The sequence below is a fragment of the Artibeus jamaicensis genome, unplaced genomic scaffold (assembly GCF_021234435.1).
Source record: "Artibeus jamaicensis isolate MK-2021 breed Jamaican fruit bat unplaced genomic scaffold, CSHL_Jam_final scaffold_369, whole genome shotgun sequence".
Lineage (NCBI taxonomy): Eukaryota > Metazoa > Chordata > Mammalia > Chiroptera > Phyllostomidae > Artibeus > Artibeus jamaicensis.
The window spans coordinates 42,523,679-42,546,822 of record NW_026522042.1 but is presented as its reverse complement, the minus strand read 5'-3'; the positions used below and the strand labels follow the sequence as shown (position 1 = coordinate 42,546,822).

The 23,144-nt window shown below is 40.0% G+C and overlaps 1 long non-coding RNA gene across 1 annotated transcript in view; it reads left to right on the top strand.

Moving 5' to 3' along the window:
* LOC119039997 (uncharacterized) overlaps window positions 1–22,779 on the top strand; it is a 94,696-nt gene extending 71,917 nt beyond the window's left edge. Inside the window, exon 4 of the long non-coding RNA XR_005080767.2 lies at window positions 22,708–22,779. This is a non-coding gene — a long non-coding RNA (uncharacterized LOC119039997). The remainder of the gene's footprint in view (window positions 1–22,707) is intronic.
* Window positions 22,780–23,144: the final 365 nt, after the last annotated feature.

The window sequence follows — 23,144 nt, the reverse complement described above, 5'->3', positions numbered from 1 at the left end:
AGGAGTTGAAAGAATGTATAGCACATGAAAATACTTTGGGTACACAGAACCATTTCCCAAGGTAATCCTGTGTGTGTTTGTATATATGTGTGTATACACCATTACTTGAGATATTTGAAAGTAGCTTTTTTAAAAAAAATTTATTGATTATGCTATAACAATTTCCCCAAATTTTCCCCCTTTACCCCTTCCACCTGGTACCCCCATTCCCTTGTGCAATCCCCCTCACCTTAGTTCATGTTCATGGGTTGTACACATAAGTTCTTTGGCTTCTCCATTTCCTGTACTATTCTTAACACCCCCCTGTTTTGTACCTACTGATTTATGCTTCTTAGTTCCTGTACCTTTTCCTCCACTCCCAATTTCTCCTTCCTAAACGATAACCCTCCAAATGATCTTCTCATCTATTATTCTGTTTCTTTTCTGGTTGTTTGCTTAGTTTGTTTTTCAGATTCAGTTGTTGATAGTTGTGAATTTGTTGCCATTTTAATGTTCATAGTTTTGATCTTTTTCTTAGATAAATCCTTTTAACATTTCATGTAATAATGGCTTAGTGATGATGAACTTCTTTAACTTTACCTTCAGTGTCTGGGGAGCACTTCATCTGCCCTTCCATTCTAAATGATAGCTTTGCTGGGTAATCTAGGTTGTAAGTGCTTGCTTTTCATCACTTTGAATAATTCTTGCCAGTCCCTTCTAGCCTGAAAAATTTCTTTTGAGAAATCAGCTGACAGTCTTATAGGAATTCCTTTGTAGGCAACCCTCTGCTTTTCTCTTGCTGCTTTTAAGATTCTCCCTTTATCTTAAATTTTTGGCATTTTAATTATGATGTGTCTTGGTGTAGTCCTCTTCAGGTCCAACTTGCTTGGGATTCTGTGAGTTTCTTGGACTTGTATCTCTATTTCCTTCACCAAATTAGGGAAGTTTTCTTTCATTATTTTTTCAAATAAGTTTTCAATTTCTTGCTTTTCCTTTTCTCCTTCTGGCATCCCTATGATTTGGATATTAGCATTTTAGAGATGTCCCAGAGGCTCCTTACAGTATTCTCATTTTTTTGAAAATTTTTTTTGTTGCTGTTCTGGTTTAATGTTTATTTCTTCCTTATGTTCTAAATTATCAATTTGAATCTTGGTTTCATCCCCTCCACTGTTGGTTCTCTGTAGATTTTTCTTTGTTTCACTTAAGGTAACTTTCATTTCCATCTTTTTTGTGCTGTTGCCATTCAATGAGTTCTTTGAGTGTCCTTATTACCACGGTTTTGAACTCTGTGTCTGATAGGTTGGTTATCTCTGTTTCATTTAGTTCTTTTTCTGAGGTTTTGTTTCGTTCTTTCATTTAGGCCATATTTCCTTGTTTCCTCAATTTGGCAGCCTCCCTGTGCTTGTTTCTGTGTATTAGGTAGAGCTGCTTTGACTCCCTGTCTTAGTAAAATGACCTATTCTAAAAAAAAAAGCACCTGTAAACTGTGTGGGGCAGAGCCTTCGGTAATAGTCAGGATGGGACAGCCTGCTCCACCACTTTGTAGCTCTCTGTGGGGTGAGGGCTTGGAGAGGGGAGAGTGCTGCTGCCTGGCGTCTGGAAGTTTGCCTGGCACGCTCCCTCTTTCTAGTCATTTCACTTTCTCTCCATATGTGACTGGTGCCCTTCCACCTATTGACCTGGTGCTGAATCCCAGAGATGGTGGGTCTGTGTAAGTTCTAAGTCCATGCAGGCTTTTTAAGAGGAGTCTCCTGAAATCTGGTAGTTTCTTCTGCCACCCTAACCCTCACTCATTTTTATAGCCAGAAGTTATGGGGATTTAACTTCCTGGTGCTGGAATCCTAGGCTGTGTGGTCTGGCCTGGGGCTGGGATCCCTCCTTCTTGAGGTGTCCCTCTTGATTTTTATCTAGCACACATGAATGTGGGACCACTCATTCCACTGCTTCTCTGTGTCATACCATGTCCCTGCCCATCTTCATGTCTCTGCCCCTTTGTGTCTCTGCCCCTCCTACCCATCTAGATGAATGTTGCTTCTTTAAATTGCTGGTTGTCAGATTTCTATACAGCTCAATTTTCTGATGGTTTTGGGTGCTATTTGTTTTGAGGTCTAGTTGTAATTTTTTCTATAGCTGTGTGAGGAGGCAAAGCATGTTTACCTATGCCTCCATCTTGACCAGAAGTCTCCTTTACACTATGAAACTTTTATGCATCTGGAATTAAGGAAGGTGAAAGTAGATTTTCAATACAATGGAACTATAAACTTCTCTGCATCAGAGACACTGCAGTACAAAATGATCTAATTTGTAGAGCCCCAAGAACAGAGTCCCTTGCAAATATTTTATAATTTTATTGCTTGATCCAAGTGAATTATACCAGAGTCACTGGACCTCTAAACTTGGTAACAAATGTTTTTATGCAGCTTCTAGAATCCAGAGACTTTGCAAATTAGCTTCAAAATGCTCCTCTAAAATACAAGGTTCTTTCAAAAGATGTTTTGATTCTTATAGTCCATTCTGTGATAAGAAAAGGAATCCTCCCAAGGCTGAGAAAATAGAGGGCTCACATCACATGTGGAAGAAGCATGGTCTTTCCATGGTGGTCCAGAGAGTGAAGTAGAAGGCAGGGACTGCACCCTGGTGAAGACCTACCAATAACTGCTTTGTGAATCCTAAAAGATGCTGAGACATGTACGGTTCCAGTTCTAGGATTGAGGATCTGGTTAAGTGTTTGGAAATTATGGAAGATGCTACACTATCTGTACAAGCAGGGATTTTGACTCAGACCGAAACTAGCCTTTCTTTTGTTAAGTCCATTTTCAAAAACAGGAGTTTGCTGCTAGGTTTGGAGGACAGCTGGGGAAAGCCTCTGGGCTTGGGTCCACACAAGCCTTCTCAGACAGCAGGAGCCTATGAGGGGCCAGACTTTTTTGCTGTCTATTTTTATTTATAAATAAGTCCTACCTCCCAGGTGCTGGAAAGCTAATCCAGGCTGACAGATTTCCTGACTTGACTGCCCTGGCTTTCAGTGGCCTGTGTCACTGCTATTAATAGTAAACTCTATATTCTTAAAGAGCTTTTCTGTCTGCTCTGCCAGTCTTGGGACAGACCTTGGTAAGAAGGATCAAGTTGGGGTTGGGCTGGAGGAAGACAGAAGCAATTAAATAGAGGGGACAGGGAGGCACCAAAAGAAGAAAAGCCAGGAAATTAACCTTAAGCAGACTTTGAAACTTTCTTTGAGACATTCTTTTAGCAATTGGTGTTAAGGTCTGCATAATACAAGAATTAAGGAGCTCAGCAGGACTTTAGGGTAGATAGAAAGTGATTCTGATTACCAGATTTGTTGGCCTGTATGAGAAGGGGACTCAGATGATCTTGAGTGAGCTTTTTTTTGGCTTCCTTTTCATTCAGCAAATATAAACATAATCCTTTTAAAACAGAGCAATGTATATCTTTTTGCTGGTGTCTTCTTTTGGTTTTCAAAGAACATTGCATATTTTGGGAGAAATTCCACTTAATTTGGTGTTTTCCTGTCTTGCTTACTTTTCCCTGCTCTCACCCAAGGTCTCAAGCAAAGTCTGCAGAGCGCCCGTGAACACTTTAGAAGCAAACCTTTATTAATGGAACTCTGGGGAGATAGAATTTATGCTTAACTCCTAGTTAAATATAAAACCCCTTTTGCTTTAATCCTTGGTGTTGAAATCCATTAAAAAATGTTTACATTTGCTTTTATGTCTGTACACAGCACATGGATATGATCTAATCTTGCTCTGATGATTCAGCATCTTGCAGCCCCTTGGTTCTAATAATATTTTATGGTAGGGATAGAGAGTACAGAAGATTGGCATAGGTCTATGCCTTGGCTGAAAAGGCTCCTTTATCTAATTGTGTTTGAGTCCCGGGGCAGACTGGCATTCCTGGTTCAGTTCCAAATACCTCCAGACTCCAGCCCCAAATACTGCCACTCCTTTAGCAGGTTCAGAATGAATCCCTTCCTTTATATTATCATCTTTTAGGAGAGTTGTGAAGCTCTGATAATGAAATCTGGGGAAATGGTTGTGTCTATAAACAAGACAAAACGCCTGGGGCCTCGCTGGGTGTGGCCTCACTCTCAGGCCTGAGGCCACCTGCTCCTGAGTTTCTGCCTGGGCAAGCCTGGGATCTGGCCCATGGGGACTCCCAGCTTTCTCCCAACACAAGGAGCTGAGGAAGTATACATATATTCCCTTATGTGGGACAGAGGAATCACGAGGCAGTCTGTCTTGGTATTCTTTTTGATTTCAAGGAAAAGACAATTGAAAGACAATTGAAAAGAAAATATCCTCTTTTTGTCCTAATTATTAGAGTAATGGCAATGTGGATCCCATGGGAAGGACAAGAAAAGAGTAGGTCAGGAGTTCTATTTGCCTTGGTTTCTCTTGATTATTGTGACAAGGAAGCAAGAATCCGCTGCATCCAAACTTGTGTACAACCTCTCTCTGCTACAGGACTTACCACACTGATGAAGTAAATGGCCAAAGAAATTAGAGCTGGGTCAAGGACAAGAGGATTTAGCCAAGGGAACCCCCGTGGTTCCTTGCTTGTCATGAATGATGTATAGAATGAGGTAATGCAACCAAAATTAAGTGAGAGCTGCACAGTCACTTTCCACACAGCTGGGGATGAAGCTTTTTGATGACTTCGTGATTTTTAAAAAAGGCCTGGAGCATCAGAAGGCCTGAAGTCTAGAATCACATTACTTTGCAACCTTATGTCACAGGTACAGCTGGCCTTCAAGGAAATAGAGCTGTCTCCAAGGGGGGATGCCGCAGATATTTGACCCTGGGAGGTTTGGAAAAGCCTTTCTTCCAATGTCTGTCCTTCCCCATTTGTGGTTTTAGTTTCCAGTCTAGAGAATCAGTTAGCTTGCTATTGGAAACTTGGGGGATGGGAAGATGTGGTTAAGAGAAAACAAGAACTTAACATCTCAAGTGAGGCAGGATGTCCAGAGGGAACTAATTGGCTAAAGCAGAGTTTACAAAGAATAGCCTCCACGATTTGCTTGGAATCAGGACTTTTACCTGTCTTGAGCCTATAATTTTTATTTATTCTTGGTCGTCTTACCTGGCTCATGGACTTTCCTTTGGAAAAGAGGGTCTGGGAGACATGGGTTAGCCATGTCCTGGCTGGGTAGCCTTGGGCCTCATCTGCAAACTGAGAGGGAATATCTGTCACAGGAGAGTTTTGAGGATTGATGTAATGTCAGTGGCTAACAGATATCAATTCTCTCCTTCCTTTTTTTCTCTTTTTATTTCCTGTTGATTTTCCTCATTAATTTGCTAGTAGATGTTTACTTTGCAGCTGATAAAGCTGCTGCTTCTAAAGTGGACTGTATAGGCCTGTTCTTTTTGAAACCTGTGATAATCAATTAGTTTCCCTTGTAGAAAAATATTTTGAGAGAGAGAGAGCAAATGTTGTTTAGAGAATCATCATTTTGGGTGCATATGATGATTGATAAAAGGGTGAGAAAGGATAATGGACCAAGGTTCTTATAGCCTACTTGCTTTCTGCAGTGTCTCTAGAGCATTAGCAAGATACTGCTTGAAAGACAAGAAAAAATATCTTCTAGAGACCTGTGTTGGTTGACCTTTAATTTTATTTTGCCTACATTATTTGGGAATCCCCCAAGCTGAAAAATTTTTATAAAAAGAACTTATAACTGGGGTTCCTGGCAGAAGCAAACACAAAACTCTTATGGTGGGATGAACCCTTAACCTGAGTCTCCCAGGATTCCCACAAGTAAAGACCTGCTAAACATGAGCTCGTGATACATAGTTGCAAAATACTGCATTTTTTGGACTGTAAGACACACTGGTCCATAAGATGCACTTAGGTTTTGGAGGAGGAAAACAGAAAAAAAAATTGAAGCAAAAAATGTGGTAAAATAATAATATAAATAATATTGGCCACCACTGCCCCCAGAACCCTGTAGAGAGCCAGGTAAGCTATATTTAAACTATAAGGTACATTTCCATTTTCCTCTCAAATTTGGGGAAAAAATGTGCATATTATAGTCAGAAAAATACGGTATACAAGCAAACAATGTACCATGGATATGTATTAGTAGACATTACAGAAGCATGTTAGAATTAGAGAGTTTCCAATAATTTAAGATAGGAGAGTCATTGAGTAGAAGCTAGGACAATGATGTTTTAAATAATTAAAGACATAAAATATGCAATTTAAACTATGAGAACACAATAAGCCATTACAGAAATAATTTTTTTAAAAAGAAAAGGAATAGTTTAAAAGAACTTTCTAGATCTTTATAAGGGACTATCATTGAAAGGAATTAAAGTGATAATTAGTAAATTGGAAAGTAGATCTAATAAAATTTTTCAGAAACTAGCATTGAGAGATAAAGTGATGAGAAATATGTAAGACAGGTGAAAATACATAGAGAATAAAATGAAAAGGTTTATATATGTTAATCACAGTTTCTGAAGGAAAGAATAAAGGGAGCAAGGGAAAGGCAGTACTTTAAGGGATTAAGGACTTAACAGAATTAACGATAGACTTAAGTCCTCACATATAAGAAGCACAACAGATTCTAAGCAGATTAAACAAAAAGAAATACAGTAGACATACTGAAATGGAATCTCAGAGCTCAAAAGACAAAGGAAATCTTACAAGTAATAAAGAAACAGCATATTACTTATAAGAACTGACAATAGAGTTTTTAATGGCAAAAAGAAGAATAGTATTTTCAAAGTGCCAGGATAGAATTTTATGGTAATCTCACTCTTGAATGATAATTTGGCTGAATATAGAGTTTTTCATTGACATAGCAAACCCAGAAATTAGGAGTGAGATAAAAGAAGAAATGAAAAACATATAAATTAGTAAGCATGGGTAAATCTAAAAAATATTACTCTATACAATAACAATTCAAGCAGTGGTATGATATATAGATAAGAAGATAAGGCAAAATTAAAACCTGCACAAGAATTTAAACTGCTCTCAATTCCTGTATTGTTTGAAAGAGGATACAGATATTGATTAAATTTAAACTTTAAGGTAAGTGTGCATGTTAAAACTTTGAGAATAATCGCTAAAAATAGAAATTAAATATGTAACTTCCAAACCAGGAGAGAAGGGGCCAGGCATATAGAAAATTCATTTAATTCAGTAGAAGTAAAAATTGGAGATAAATAGACCTTATGGTAAATAGGAAGCAACATAAGATAATAGTAATAAATTCAAATGTCAGAAATTACAATAAATGTAAATGGACTAAACTCTCCCATTAAAAGATCAAGATTACTATATTGAATTGAAAATAAAAACAAAACAAAACCCACAGACATTTCTGAAACGTAAAGACCTCCAGAAGGATGGCAAGAGATACACCAGACACATTCTAACCAAACGAAAGCTGACATATCTAAATTGATATCATACAAAGTAGGGTTTAGCTAATAGAGGTAAGATGATCCTTAAATAAGAATAAAAGAAATATTATTGCAGGAAATCCAAATTTCTTTCAGGTACTCATGAGCCAATTAAAAAAAAAAACTAACATCATTACAAATAAAGTCTTAGTGACTAGTAAAAACCAGAAACGCATATACATATCAAGTTCTCTGACTACAATGGAATTAAATGAAAAAAATAAATAAAAATTCTTTTAAAAAACAGTACTTTTGAAAGTTAATAATTTTACGTCTAAATAAGTCATCAATCAAATAGTGAATAATAATGGGAACAAATATTTATAATTAAATAATAATGAAAATATCATAGATAAATGTAGGAGTAAAAATGCTACTTAGAGTATAACTGACAATCTTATCTGCTTTCATTAGAAGTAGAAGAAAAACCCTCATAGAGACAGACAATAGTATGGTGATTACCAGAGGAAAAGGAGGGTGAAGGGAAGTAGAAAAAAGTAGAGGGGAGATAAATGGTGATGCACGAAGACTTGACTTGGGTGGTGAACACACAATACAATATACAGATGATGTATTATAGAATTGTACACCTGAAGCCTATATAATTTATTAACTCATGTCACCCCCAAAAGTCAATAAAAATACAAAAATAAAACATGAATAAAGCTTCAAAAAATAAATAAAATAAAGCCCCCCCCCCAAGAAAAGGAAGTGAAGAAAAATCAGGTCTTTAATGGCTTAAGAATCTAGTAAAATAACAAAGTGACTCAAAAGAATTAAAAGGAAGGAAGATATGAGCCTAGAAACATAATCTAATAAATTTAAAAGCTGAAAACTAGGAAGATTCCACAAAACCCAAGAACTGACCTTCTTATTATGTTCCTTTGTGCATTCTGTCCTTAGGAAGGTGGGCTGTCTTACCTAATTGGAGAATTTTAGGAGAATAAACTGAGCTTACTCAAGTAGGCTCTCACCTTCATTTTTTTCAGAGCAAACCTGTCTGGAGTCAGAATACGTTTTCCTCTGCCCCTCTATTCCATAGATCTGACCCAGGCAGTTGCTTTGGGGAATTCTGCATACTTAGTCTAAACTCTGGCTCTCATATTAAGCTGCAATTACCAACCTAGCTTTTCTTGGTATAAAAATACTCCTTTATTTGGTTTCTCAATTTGTTCATAATCTGGGCAGGAGAGAAAGCACAAATAAATTTTTTTTAGAAATGGATAACAAAACTTTGCTAGGATAAAGTAGATATTAAAAAATAAACACAGTATACTATGGCTAACCAAATACCAGTAAATATAACTCCGATGACAGTTTATTTTTTAGAAAAATATATATTTGCTAAAATTGACTCAAAAAGAAACATAATGATAATAATTAACAAAATTCAGTCTTTTGTAAAAATCTACACATGTTCGTATGTATGTGTATGTATATACCCATTTCAAACTTCAAATTTATGAGTAAGTTCTGTCAAACACTCACTTTTGTGCAAATGTCCCAGATAAAAAGAGTGAATGCTCTCCAACCCATTTTATGAGACTAGTAACTTTGGTAGACCAGATAACTTGATGATAAAAACAGAGAAAGTCAAAAATTACTGATAAGCATAGGGCCAAAAATCATAAATGACATATTTTCAAGACAGAATTCAGCAGTAGCTCTGAGTTTTATAAATGTGCATTTGTGTGGACATACACACATGTGTGAATGAACTAAGCAGGGCTTACTAACTCACGTAAAGGTGGCTTAACAATAGAATCCCTTTTAATATTTAGCATATTAGCTAATTAGAAAAGAAATACCATGTAACCTTTGGCATTGAAGCAGAAAAAGCACTTGAGAAATTAAAAATATTTTCATGATAAAATATTCTTAGTGAAATGGACAAGAGGAGAATATTTGATAAAGGAGAACTGCTGAAATATTAGAGCAAACACTAGACTCGGTGGTATTACCTTGAGAGAGAGATATGACAAGGATGCAAAACAAGAATGCCTATCATCGCAGTGTCTATTTTTATCCATATTCTGGAGGTTCTAGTCAGTGATATTAGATAATAAAAAAATAAGAGAGTTGGAATGGAAAAAAAGCTGCTTTTTAAAAATACAATGTATTTATTTATATACCTCAGAGAAACTGACAAATAATCCTGCTAATAAAGTTGTTGGATAGAAGATTGTAGGTTGGGTTCCAGGGAAGCTGATTCTGAGCTGGAGATTAGCGTGGAGAGGGGCCATTGGATTGCACTCTTGATATCCCCTGTGGAAGGGAAGGATGTAAAAAAAGTCGGTGTAAAGGGAGTGGCTGAGCTGTGATGCAGCCCAAAGAAGCCCCAGAAAACCTCATGTGAAGATACGAAACTGCCAATCCCTTTAGAATTGTCCCGAGTTAAGATGAGGAGGCCAGGCCTTTATATTCCCAAGTTGACCAGTTATTGGGTGCGGGATGGTGCGGGGAGGGGTGTGGCTTTGGGGTTGGCAGCTCTTTTCTGCCAAGACACTTCTTCAAGAGGACTGGGGTCTAATTGCTGACATTGCTTTGTGCACCTGAGGGGATAAGTTCTTAGTCCTGAGGGGGATATGGGAGGTGCTGGGATCTACTTATTCATCTTGTTTCGAGAGCCATTCCTTCTGAGTTCCACTGAGAATCTTTTCCTTGGGAGAGACTTGTAACAGGAAGGTAAGTGGGATGGACTATTGCTCCCTTTGTTGTAGCCAGTCTTGGGACCACACCTGATGTTCATTGACCTCTGCTTCACTGTGCATTCTATGCCCCCTCAGCTAGCACCATGGCTAGTCTCAGTGACCCACCTGGTGGGTGACCCCGATCCTCCCTGCAGAGAGGTCCAGTTCCCTGGTAACTGCTGCCCTCTTAGGCCAGAGTTGCAACTATCCAATTACCTTAAAAAAATATGCAAGATATTACCAAGAGGTACTCAGGTACATCACAGAAATGGCAAGTATAGCCTTCCCCACCTACGTTGTGTAACAGCAACCCCACCTTTTTCTGATAATTAGCGTTAATGCCCCTGCTGCTCTGAACCTGCTACTCATTATGATAATTGCATCTCCTTGGGTTCTAACAGTTAAGTGCTGCCATCTGGCCTCTTTTATTTCAGGGTTCTCATATCCCCATTGCTCTCAGTGGGCGCAGTTCTGTAATGGCCTCTGTTCCTGCAGTCTCTGGCCTGCAGAGGGGGCCACCACTGAATTTAAGGAGGCTGGTGCCCCCCTCACACACACATTCTTTATTGCTGTGGGCACTCCTGGGGAGCATCGTCATCCTATGGATATTTCAGTCTTACACAGTAAGTCCGCTCTCGAATGCCTACTTGTTTGAGCCTTTTGATTATTCTACTTCCCACCTTAGCAATTCAGATATTTTTACCTTTACTTATTAATATCTGGAATATTTAAGGAAGTCCCAGAAAACTGTAAGAGAGAAGTCACATTGATAGGCAAAGGATAAGAACAGGCAATTCAGAGAAGAACCATGAATGGCCAATACACTTTTGAAAAGTTGTTTACCCTCCCCTACAATCAGAGAAAATTTCATTAAAAACACAATGAAATAATTTTTCACACTCACCAGGTTTGCAAAAATTGAGAAGTCTGCAAATTCCAGGTGTTGGTGAGGATTTGGGATGAGGAAATAGTCATGTTCTGCTAGTGGGAGTGGAAAGTGGGTGTGCAGATGGGAACAACCACTTTGGAGAGCAATTTGGCAACATCAATAACTTTTTAAAAAATGAACTTATTTTAACCCTTGCAATTCTCTACTACTCTAAAGAATTTATTTTACATATGGATAAAAATTTATTGAAATTGAAAACAGCCTTAATTTCCTTTTATTGGAGAGTGGATAACTTGAAGTGTATTCATACAAAGACATGTTATACTGAAGTTACAGTGACACAGAATGTGGATGGACCTTAAAAGGTGAAATCTTGAACCCCCTCAAAAAACAAAACCCTAGTTGCAGAATATTTATAGTACAATCTATCTATTATTTATAAATATATACATTTATGTATTTCATATATGTAATACTATTACCTATTGAACATATGCATTACATATTTTAATATATTTTATGGATGTTATGTGTCATAAATATTATGAAATATTGTGAAAACATGAATGGAAGTGAAAAATACTAAATGGAAGTGAAAAATACTAAATTAAAGATAATTCCTCTTGCAGAAGGGAGTGTGAGGAGAATAAGAATGGGATTAAGGAGGGGCTTTTTATCATATTTATAATTTTTTTCCTTTTAAAAATCCTGCAGCTCAAAGATAGAAAGCAAAATTTTAAGCTTGACAAAGCTCAGTGTTGGTACATGGATGTTTGTTGTTTTATTTTTTATACTTTTTGGTATGCTCGAACTACTTCAGAATTTAATAAAAGAATATAAGGAGTTTAGACTGTTAAGGAGCAATCTATTATTTCAATTTAATTAAAATTAAAGTTGCAAATCCTTATTTCTGATTAATGAAACCCAACTTCCATAGACTATAGAATTTGGCCTGATGAACTCTATCTCTAGTCTTCAGGAAACTCTGAAAGAGGATAGTTAGGTGAACATGAATAAAACACATGTACTGAGAATAATCAGATGGGATCGCTTTAGTCTTTCTTCTCTGGGGACTTTGAGGGTGGGATAGGAGAAAGCATTGTCAGTTCAGGAAGAAGCTCAGCTCAGGAACCTTTAAGGAGATTCAGCAGCTTGTGCAGCACCTAGTCCAAGACCGTCCATTTCTGCTCTCAGGATCGGCCTGCCTACAGTTCACATGAGCTCTCTGTAGGCCCTCCCACTCACTGCTCTTGGCATCCTGAGCGATGAAGAGATGGCATTCCACTGCCTCTGATAACATCCCCTTACCTGTTCAGTGGACATGAAGAGAGAGGGCTGTGCTGGGAGTCTTGGTGATCAGAGCCATGTGGGGGGAAAACTGGGAACATCAGCATTAGAATAGGCCTTAGAGACCATCAAGTTAAGCTTTTATGTGTGTTCAAACCTTTTGTTTCAACAGAGTAGGTAAAATAGGTGATCATGAAACTGCTCTGGTTAAAGCAAACGGGGTGGGGGAAACCCAAAGACTAGTTCTCTGGGCTTCTGCTTTCCGCTCTCCTTCCCTCCCCTTTCATTCACATCCCTGACGGCCTGACCAGGCTCGAGGAAGCACGTGATGTAAAACACTGTCACAGCTAAGGCCTTCATTTGACAGATAAGGACATTAACCTCCAGTGGGGATGCTGTGATGTGCTCAAGGTCATGTTCAGCTATTGGGGCAGAGTCCCTCCATCCCAACAATGCTCTTTCCACCTTACCCTTCAAGCAGTTTCTTTATTTTCTTAGACTCGAGCCAATATAAACAGGCAATATTGATTTTTCTTTCTTCTTTTATTTTTTATTCAGTCTCTACATTCTAGATTTTAAAAAGATAATTTTGAGCATTTCCGTATGAACCCATCATACTATAATTCTGTTGTTACAACATTATGCCACTGAGCTCCATGTGAAACAATGAGGGTTAATTCTTAAGTGTTATGATGATAGAAGAGGGATCCAGACTAATTCCATGTGGGAGAGATAGGAAGTAATATTAAGAGAAAAAACAATATCTCACTCTGCCTCTTCTCAAACAGCTTTCTCCTAAACCCTACTCATTTAGATAATAATTTGGTTTATCACACTGCACTTTTAAAATGCCAACATCTTTCCTCCAGGTAAAATCCATTGATTGCTTGCACCACCAAGGGAATATTAATAACATTTCCCGAGCACTTTCTAAAAGCCAGACACTATGCTAAGTGTTTCTTGTGCATTATCTTATATAATCCACATAATGATGGGACGAGGTAAATACAACTATGTCTGCATTTACAGAAGGATAAATGGAAGTTTATAGAGCTTAAATATTTTACCCCAAAGCACAGCTAATAGATGGCAGAATCCAGATTTGAGTCCAAGCTCTGAGCAGCTTTGCTTCCCTGCAATGGACAGTTAGTCTGAAACCCAAGCACCTGGTTTGAGAATTCATGTTTCATCAAATGTGTGGAAGAAGGGAAATTAATTACAGAGTAGGTGGGCATGGCTAGGTGGAGCTTTCCTCTCCAATGTACAACCTGGCTTAAGTTATTTCTATATAGATTTTTGATTAGAGATTCTCAAGAATAAAATATAAAATAAAAAACGTCTTAATATAACAAGACTAAAAAAACATACTCAAAGAATGTGCGATTTGCTGTAAAATACAGAAATGAGAGCATAATTTCTGGGGGAGCTGTATGCTATCAGTCCCAATTGTTGCCTTTGTACACTTTCAATTCTTAAAAAAATAATTTTTATAGTGAGAAGGGACTGTTAAGGGCATTCAAAGTAATATAAAATTTAATTTAATTTCCCTTCTTCCACACATTTTATATATATATATATATATACACACATATACATATACATATACATATATACATATATATATATAATGATATCATTCTGTACATCATTCAGATCCATTTGCAAAAAACAGACTACAAAATTCAAATTGGCTTAAAAAACAAGGATATTTCTTAGGTCTTATAGCAGCCAATTCAGAAGTCAAGAAGGCCCTATGATTGTTTAATTCTGTGACTCAAAAAATGTCATCAGAGGGCTAGGTTCTCACCATCTCTTCATTCTGTTGTCTTAAACTTTGGCTTCATTCTCAGGTTGGTTTTCCTTGTATTCACAAAAGGGCTTCCAACAGCATTTGGAGTTCAACTTTTTATTCACACGAGTGGGGAAGAGAAAACTGACTTCCTCTTGCTTTCTTCAGAACCAAGAAGAACATGCTCAGAAACCTCTTTTCCTCCTCACAGGGTAGACTCAAGGGTCACATGAACATTTCTTAGCCAAATTCTTGGAAAATGGGTTGAGATTACTCACTGTCAGCCAGGTCCCTCTCCTTAAAGGAGGCCATTCCCTCAGACACCATTGCTTTTTTTTCAACAAGATAAGTGGAATGTGTTACAAAGGTAACCACAATCCCCAGTGCAGGATTTGCCTGTACCAGATGGGTACCATGATTCACTGATACATTCAAAAGACATATTTGAAATAGCTGCCATCTGCTCAGAACCAAGAGATTCTAAAGAAGAGCCACACATGAATCCACTTTCCTATTAGGTGACAAAAATGAAAATCTGTGGCTCATGCCCTTCCTTTCTCCTCCTCGCTCTTTGGTATAAGTCCACAACAAAAATCCCAACAACTCAAGACTGGGCTAAAGATGGAGACTGAGCCCAAACTGATGGCTCCAAAATGAGGAAACTGGCCAAATTCAATCAACCTTTTAGCTACTAACCAATTATTTTATTACACACGAAACTTTAAAAGAACCAGTCTTTCCGTTTTACACAGACAAACCTCCCTGTATCAGATGATTTGCTGGCTTAACCTTTAACTCTGGAGAGCACTGGATGTCTATCTCCATCCCCCACAACTCGTCATTTTGAGAGCTGGCAGCTTTACTCTTGGGCTTACCACATTACACACTTACATATTTTATTTTTGGAGTGGCAGGAGCATGGCTCAAAAATTGTTATATGAAATTATTTCGGCAAAATAATTTCATTTGCTAGTGTGAAATACCTTCAGAAGCACTGCCCTTGAACGTGGTTAAGGTATGGGCACTGGGAACAAGTTATGAGTTGACTTATACTGTGGTTTAGCAAGATTTAAAGTTGGTCAAATAAACAGTTTTAACCCTCTCCCCCTGTTTGCCCCCTAACAGCCCAGCTGACTGCACCTGCCTCTTTATTAACCGCAAAAAAGTGAGAACCTAGCAACGTGAAATTAAATCTTTTTCTGCTTTGGCACCAGTATGCCCATGGAGAGGTCTAAAGATATAGAAGATTTAATGCTTAGGGAGAGCAAAAGATTATTTGCTTCTGCCCCAGCAACAGAGCTATTCTAAGGGCTCTGATTACTTAAGAGAAGCAGGACACAGGCATGGCTTCTCCTCTTGCTCAGATTTTAAAATTCTTGTTAGTCTATTTATGTGCTGAAGAGATTATAGCAGTCTAGAGCAGTGGTTTTTCTGGGTTTGTTCTTCTGGGTGGCTTCCACGATGATCGCTAATAGTGTTTGTATTCATAAAGAGATAATAATTCACCTTTTTACTTTTGACATCATTTTACCATTTAACTGTTACCTCATAAAACCCAAGAAGCATCCTGTTCTAATTCTTGCCCATGTTTCGATGGTGGAAGTGAGTAAAGAGAGGTGTGGAGGGGAGGGATGTGGAAGTCAGTGACCAGAGATTATTTTGCTGTGCCAAAATGAACATGGGGCTTTGACTTGCCACAGTCCTGCACTCATATAACTTTTCAGAGGTTAGCCTTTCAGGTTCCAATGACTCTATATTTTTAGGACTTTTGTTTCTCACAGAGATTAGACACCAACTCCTAAAACTATTCTACCCTGTCCCATGTGTGTGTGGTTTTTTTTTTTTTTTTACCATGTACAGCTTTATTGAAGCCTGAGTATGGATCCCACCTGTGCCAAAATCTTTCATACACAGAGTGTGAGACCCACTACTTCTGAACCTTAAGAATACTCCGAATACACTGAAGAAAGAAGTTAGTTGTCAGTTGTGAAAGCAAAAAATCTTTCTGGCTGAGTTCACTTCCAGCCTGTGTACATGCCTGTGTGTGTGTGTGTTTTCCAACATCCAGGACTGCCTGAGTCATTTTGGTGGGTTGTAGACATGTCTTCCCTGTTGCTCTTGAGCCCCGGAAATAACATAATTCACCCTTTGCTTATATTAAAAACATGGGAACAATCTTTAACGCTTTCATTTTTGTCGTTCCTCACATCTAATTATTCTGGAACCCTGTGGGGCTCCCGAAACACACACAGAATGTGTCAGCTTCCTCTCTGCAGTCAACATCCTCATCCAAGTCACCATCATCCCTAAGCTCAAGAGTTTTCTGTCTCGTCTCCTTGGCTCAATCTATAATCTATTCTCTACCTTGAGTCCAGAATGTTCTTTAAAAAATACACATCAGAGTATACCGATCTCCTTTATAAAACTCTCTATGGTTTCCTAGTACCATGGATAAAAATCAACTCCTAGTTATGATTATCTAAGCCCCATTTGATGTATCTTTTGTTAACTTGTTCAAGCTCTCTATTGCTTCATCACTATGCATGGAGTTGTCACCCATATTTTTTTCTATGCCTAGAAAGTTTATTTCTTAATTCTTCACATAGTCTTAACTTAAATGTCACCTTCCCCAGAGGCATTTCTTGATTATCCTTCCAAACTGGTGTCATGGTTACTATGGTTCAGGTAGTTTAGCATCCATTCAAACTCTCTCTATGCTAAGAGTACAAAACTAAAATTCACATTTTCCCAGCTCTCTTTGAAGCTTGAATCCAAGAAGTGACTTAGTTTCCACCAACACAATGCAGGGTCCCCATTCTGTGGCTCATGGGGTCTCCATTTTGATGGGACCAAGCATCATTTTGCTGGCATGGATTGTGGTGGATATGGGACAATTCGGAGCAAGCAGTTGTAGCTGTGGCTACAATGCATAGCAGCGGAAGGCAGCTCCTGAGTCAGTGGCTCTGCAACAGCAGCAACAGCTGTTTTAATTGCACTGGGAGCTAGAATATTCTGCAGTCAGCACAGCTGTTGCACCTTCCTATTACAACAGCTTCTTTTAACAGATTCTGCAGAGACTGAGGATTGTTCTTGAGAGGTCAGCCTCAAGCCTGCTCCTCCAGCCCTTTTAAAAAAATTTTATGAACACTGAATTCCCTGTATAGAATTCTTTCCTGCTTAAACTAGTTGAAGTGGATCCTTTTGTCTCCAATAAAGTCTAGACCAATATAAGTGCCTCTCATAGTTTACTCTTCAGCTTTCCCTCCTTTTTTTCTTCACCCTTATTATAATTTAAATTATACTGTTCACATTGTTTCTCTACACCACAATATAAGCTTTATGAGAATGGAGCTTTGTCTCCATTTGTTTCCAGAGTGGAACTGTGCCTAGCACCCAGGACAGTTCTTGGAGCATGGAAAGTGCTCTGTAACCAAGTGTTGCCTGAATGGATGGGCCCGAGGCCTTTGCTAGGGTACTCCACACCATGAGCCTGCAATCTTAGCACCAGGGGGTTTGCTCTGCAGTGACAGTCTTTCATTTGACTCACCATTTGTTTCTGGTCCAGCTCCACTTTAGTTTTTCTGACTCAGCAATGGAAACATGCACTTCTGATGATGATGACAGAGCGAGTCCTTGAATTCTCTAAAAGCTCTGCATCAGGAAGCTTCTGCTAACTGGTGCCTCATGCCATTATCAGCAGAGCAGAGCTCAGCCAGATTTCACCACCAGCAATGTCAGGCAGCAGGGCAGAGACTGGACCCGGAGGGCCAGCCCAACTTGGCCATTGCAGGGTCTACTTGTATGATGAACTATTTCACAAGTGATCACAAGTCTGGGCTCTCTTCCTCCTGAAGGACTGCCCAAGATCATCCCATTCATTCTGGTTGCTTGCATGTCTCTTTCCCATAATTCAACATGCTCTCTTCCTTTGCAACCTGTTCCCAAGTGTACAGCATGCCTTTCTAAGTTAGCACTTTATCTGCTCTTTCTAAGAGCCCTACCTTTCCCTTGGCCTATTTTCATGTGAAGCAAAAGTCCAGAAATGCATGTAGTTGTTTTGTTTTGTTTTTAACAAACTAAGAATTTGGATTCTCAACATAAAATCTTGAATAATAGATTATTTGCCTAAAATAACCTATGCCTCATTTGATTTTTTTTATTCCAGTGCTTGGTACAGGGTCTGGTACATTACGGGTACTCAGTGAATGTTTGAAGAATGAGTGATTCATCCTTGTTTTGTGCTTTTTTTTTGAAGCTGGCTAAAGGTTAATGTATGCAGAGGAGACAGTATACGAGAAAAAAAATCCCACATATGACTTTGATTCTATTCAAATGTGTTCCTGCAGTTAGGCAGGATTTCATTAACATTTTCTCCACATCATGCCTGCTGAATATCATTGCCAGGTCTAGTTGACAAGTGTCGTTCACAAGTCACATTCGTGAACCCAGGACGGTATCCTGCCAGGTGGGGCTTCCTTTGCTCAGTCATAATAAGATGGCAAATGTCAAATGCTCTTTTTCAGAACTCATATACAGAATAATGTGCTTCTCCAAGGTCAGGCTAAGCACCCACTTTACTTTGCATTCATGAACAGGAATGCTGGCGACCGGTAACCTTCAGAGGGGGTGGCTGTCATTGGCAGAAGGGCACAGGCTGGAAATTGAATCTTCCTAAAAAAGTCACATCTGCCGGTTGGCAGGAGAAGGAACTCATGTCAGGGCAGGCGACTGACTGGCAGTGGAGGGCTGCTGGTTACTGATTAAGCTGGGCAAGGCATTTAAAAGCAAAGAGCACTCCCTCAGTGGAGATTAGGCAGGCTCTTGCAGGCTCTCACACTAGGGAGGGGGGCAGGTGGGTAGAAAGGGTGAGGTCAGGAAAAGGACAGGTAATGGGTATGCCCTTGGCTGGGTGGGCGGGATGACCAGCAGGGGTGACCAGGCCCTCTGTTTGGTGTCCGGAGCTGCCTGAGACCTGGAGTGTCTATCTCTAGAGCAGAAACTCCAGTCTCTGAGGGGTTGAGACACTTAATGGCTTTGCCAGCTGTCTCAAAGGGCAAGGTGAAATTCTCAAACTTAGGTGGTTTCCAAGTCTCTTGACTAATATGGAGACCACAGTTACCTTTGAGTACTTTTTGAAGGATGAATATTTCCACTCCCAAAATGCCTGGGAAGAGTTGCTGTGGCTGCTACTATGTTCACTTGTTTACTGTGTAACAAGCCTTGAGTTCTGTGGTTTGCAGATGTTACATTGCTGTTAAATTGAATCTTTACAACCTGGCAACATAGGTGTATTTATCCTGTTTTATAGATAAAGCACCTGAGGCTCAGAAAGGCTGAACAACTTGTCCCATATCACAGTGAAGGAAAGTGACAGAGCCAACTCCCCCAGATGAAAGCAATTCTGCCCCTGTCTAGGGGACTGAGTCCCTAAATAATGGTTCTCTGCCAATTTTAGATTTTAAGATATTTGGCCCTGAGGCATGCTTTTTTCTATAATTGGGAACTAACTGTACATTATTGCTCTTGTGTCCCTCAAACAGTATTTTATTAACTATAGATCAAACTAAGTTTTTTCTAACTTTAATTAAATGAAACGAAACATAGACTGGCCATAGAGTGGGCAGCAGGCACAGGAGGAGCGGGCAGCTGGCTTATAAAACATGAGTGGAAGAGGGCCCAGCACTGCAGCCTCTTCCTCTTGTCTGCTCTTTCATGCCACCCTGCCCTGTTGCCTGAAACAGAGCCAGTCACCTAGATGACAGTCCTCACAGTCTCTACTAAAATGCCAGTTTATTACCCATGAGGACTAACATGCTGATAATCACAATATTATCCCTTCACCTGTGTGGATTGATTTCTCTCATTTGATTGTCTCTTTATGAGAATTGGTGGCATCAGAGAAAGTCCTCAGTGCATGGAGTAGAGGACAGTATGTTTTGATGGTGGGAACAATGGTGAGGAGAAGGCGTCAGAAGGGATCAGGAGCATTAGGCCCTATCCCTTGGGGGTGGATCATGATGGAAGCGAAAGCAGCTAGAACTCTGCACAAGGATCTGAATGTCCCAGGAAGTGAGATAGAGACCATGGGAAGCTGTAAGTCTAAAATGTGGTGGGAGTGTTCATATAGGGTGGGGAACCCACAGATAGCTTTGAGTATTTAAATTTCTTTTTAACGTTTTTGGTAAACTGTATCAATGTGCTACTCAATCATTATGTTTTATCAAAGAAGTAAAGTGCGTCTCTCAACAGTTTGGCCTTGGCCATCCTAGGGGGAGAATGGAGGAGACGAGGAGCTGTGGGGAGACAGGACGAGAAATGCGAAGTGTGTGGTGGAGTGGATGAAGCTCATGTTTCTCAGTCCAGGATCAGGATAGTTGCCAGCTCTTCCTCACGTGCTGTGTTTCCACCCCCCACACCTGTCCTGAGGTCAGAGGTCCCAGATGGGCTCGGAGAGGCACTTACAAATGCTTGGCCGCAGCCTCCCCCAGAGATGGGCCCAGGCACTGTCAGCCAGGGGGAAACTCCAGGGCCTCTGACCTGCTCCACGCTTCCCAACCTACAGAACTTCTGACCCTCTTCTCCAACTTTCCTCGACTCCTACTCTGCTCCTGACACTCAACCCAATCTCACAGCTTATTGTTCCCTTATGAGTGGTGCCAACGAGGGCAGGTGTCAAAGACATTACCTGCAAACCAGTCACATCACCTTTTGGCTGGTGTCTGCTCCTTGATTATTAGTAAAGGCAGTGTGGGCCTCAGGCAAATTTGTCAATTCAGCCAAGTCTGCTCTTCAGTTTTCTCCTCCTCCTGCTCCATTTCACAGCAGCCAAGTGTCTGGTGCCCTCATCACCCCCTTCCTCCCATGCCGGGTACTACCCGCTTTACCATCTCATGTATTCTGGCCCTAGAGCAGCTCCTACTGCGGATCGTTCTCCTCTTCCCTTTGAGCCTATGTATCTAAACTTCCCTGTCTGGGGTTTGGTTGTTTTAGGACCTGTTCTCTTTGTAGGTGCCAGGTTGTCCAGATAACATGAAGATTTAGCAATGTATTAGGTAGCTAATATGTTGCTTCTTCCTGATAAGCAAAACTTTAAAAACACTTCAATGTAGGTTTTGGTTTACACAAGAAGGGCTTCTAACAGGAAACTCAAGAGCTGTCAGCAACCAAAAGGGAAGATAGCCCACTCTCTGGTCCCCTTATCAGCAGAGTCTGCTGCCCCCTCTGTGTCTGTGAAACAGGCCCTGGGGCAGAGGTCTGCAAGTCTAGCTTTGCACTGTATTTACAACTCGAAAAAGATCTCAGCAACTAGCCGTACACCTTCCTCATGTCTCTGGTGTCTCTCTCTGCAAAATAAGGGTTGATAGTGAGGGGGCCCTCTCCTTTGTATAGGTGGTGGAGAAGGCCACTAGATTATTGCAGAGTATTCTGCAAACACTGAGCATTTGGAAAAAGCTTAATAAAAGATTTTGATGAAATTTCTCCAGAAGTTGGATGAGAGGCTGAGATGGGATCCTTAGCAGAGTCCAGTGCTGAAGAGCAAACTTCTTGCAGTACATTAGGGGGAAAAATGCACTAAATGAAGTATTCACGGCTATTAGATGCTTTCTGTCCTAAAACATTACCCATGTCTGGCAGGTCTGGGGGATGATTTATGCTAGCCATCTTCCCATTTCGAGATGCTGTCTTAAGGCATCATTTAGACATATTGTGCTGTGAAGGTTTTGAGGCTGGTAGAGAAGGGGTGGGTGGGGTGACTCTGGCCTTCATGGAGTGAACTGTGGAACATGCACCTGGCCTCCAGATTGGCCCAAATAAATCCTGATGACCTGTCTTGTCCTGGAAGCCACCTAGGCTTGGATTTGGTAATATTTACAGGCAGGACAGAGTGTCCCAGGAGAAATCCAAAATTGCTCATGAGGACATCTTGATTTTTTCTTTAAGAATGTGGAGTAACAAGTGTCTTACCTCTGGTGGCCACTTTGGTTTATATGGAAATGTACCTTTTGACCTGAAATTCCACCTCTGCAGAGTGTTTGCTTAGAATGCATGATAAATTCTGTACAGCCCAGAGCAAAATCGAGCTCAGTTGTAAAATGTGAAGCCTGAAGTGCTTTGCTTGGTATAAGATGACCATAGTTCACTTATTTTGGGGGTTACTATTGATATCTCATGTCTGCAAGTCATGACAAGTCAAAATAAGAGAACACTGAGCATCGGAGGAAATATTTTTTTCTCTTCCCCTCTCAACCATGTTTCTCTGTGGGGCCCTGCTGTGGGCTCCCTGTGTCTGCATAGGATGCACACCAAGAAACAGAGGCAAGGCCAGGGAGCCAGGCTTCTGTCTAATGGCATGTGGTCGTGTCACCTCAAGCAACTGTTCCGAGGGGACACCATTAATGCTCATTTCCCTGGGGGGATGGAGAGGATTCAGTACCTTCCTTCCATCAGCCATGGGACAGATTTCCCCTGCCAGGGAGGGCACTCCATCCTTGGAAAATCCACTAGCCTTTGTTTTCAGCATTGGTGATTCTGGCAGTTACCTACTTTTATTTTCTTTACCATGTCTAGGTGCCATTTTGGTCCTACGAATTTCTTTAGGAAGAAAAATCTCTCTACATATCTGTAACATCCAATCTTTTTAACCAGGAGGAGTGGACTTACTCAGGGCAGTCTTGCTGCAAGGCCAAAAGAACAACCATTGAAAGAAGAGGAGAGAAATGGGAACTGAAGTTTTAATAATAAAGTCACATTGAAAGAGAAGCCATTGACAGGTGAAGGTGAGTGGATATTCAAATTCCAAGACTCTGAATCTGTGGATCAGGATCGTGCCCCTGGGTCTTTTCTTAGAGATGGTATCACCCTAGTGCTGGTTAAAACTCGAGCCCTTGAGAGTTGAGGATTTAATGGTAACATATCCATTCTGCATTGAGCTAAGCCCCAAATTTCTACTCTACTCTTTGTTTCTTTTTCATGTTGTTTATGTTCATGATCAAAAAGTTTAGAAGGATGGGAGGTACGACATATAGTTCACTATAATTTGCAGGTATTTTGGAAATAATGATCTTTTTCATGAAGTCAAGGGT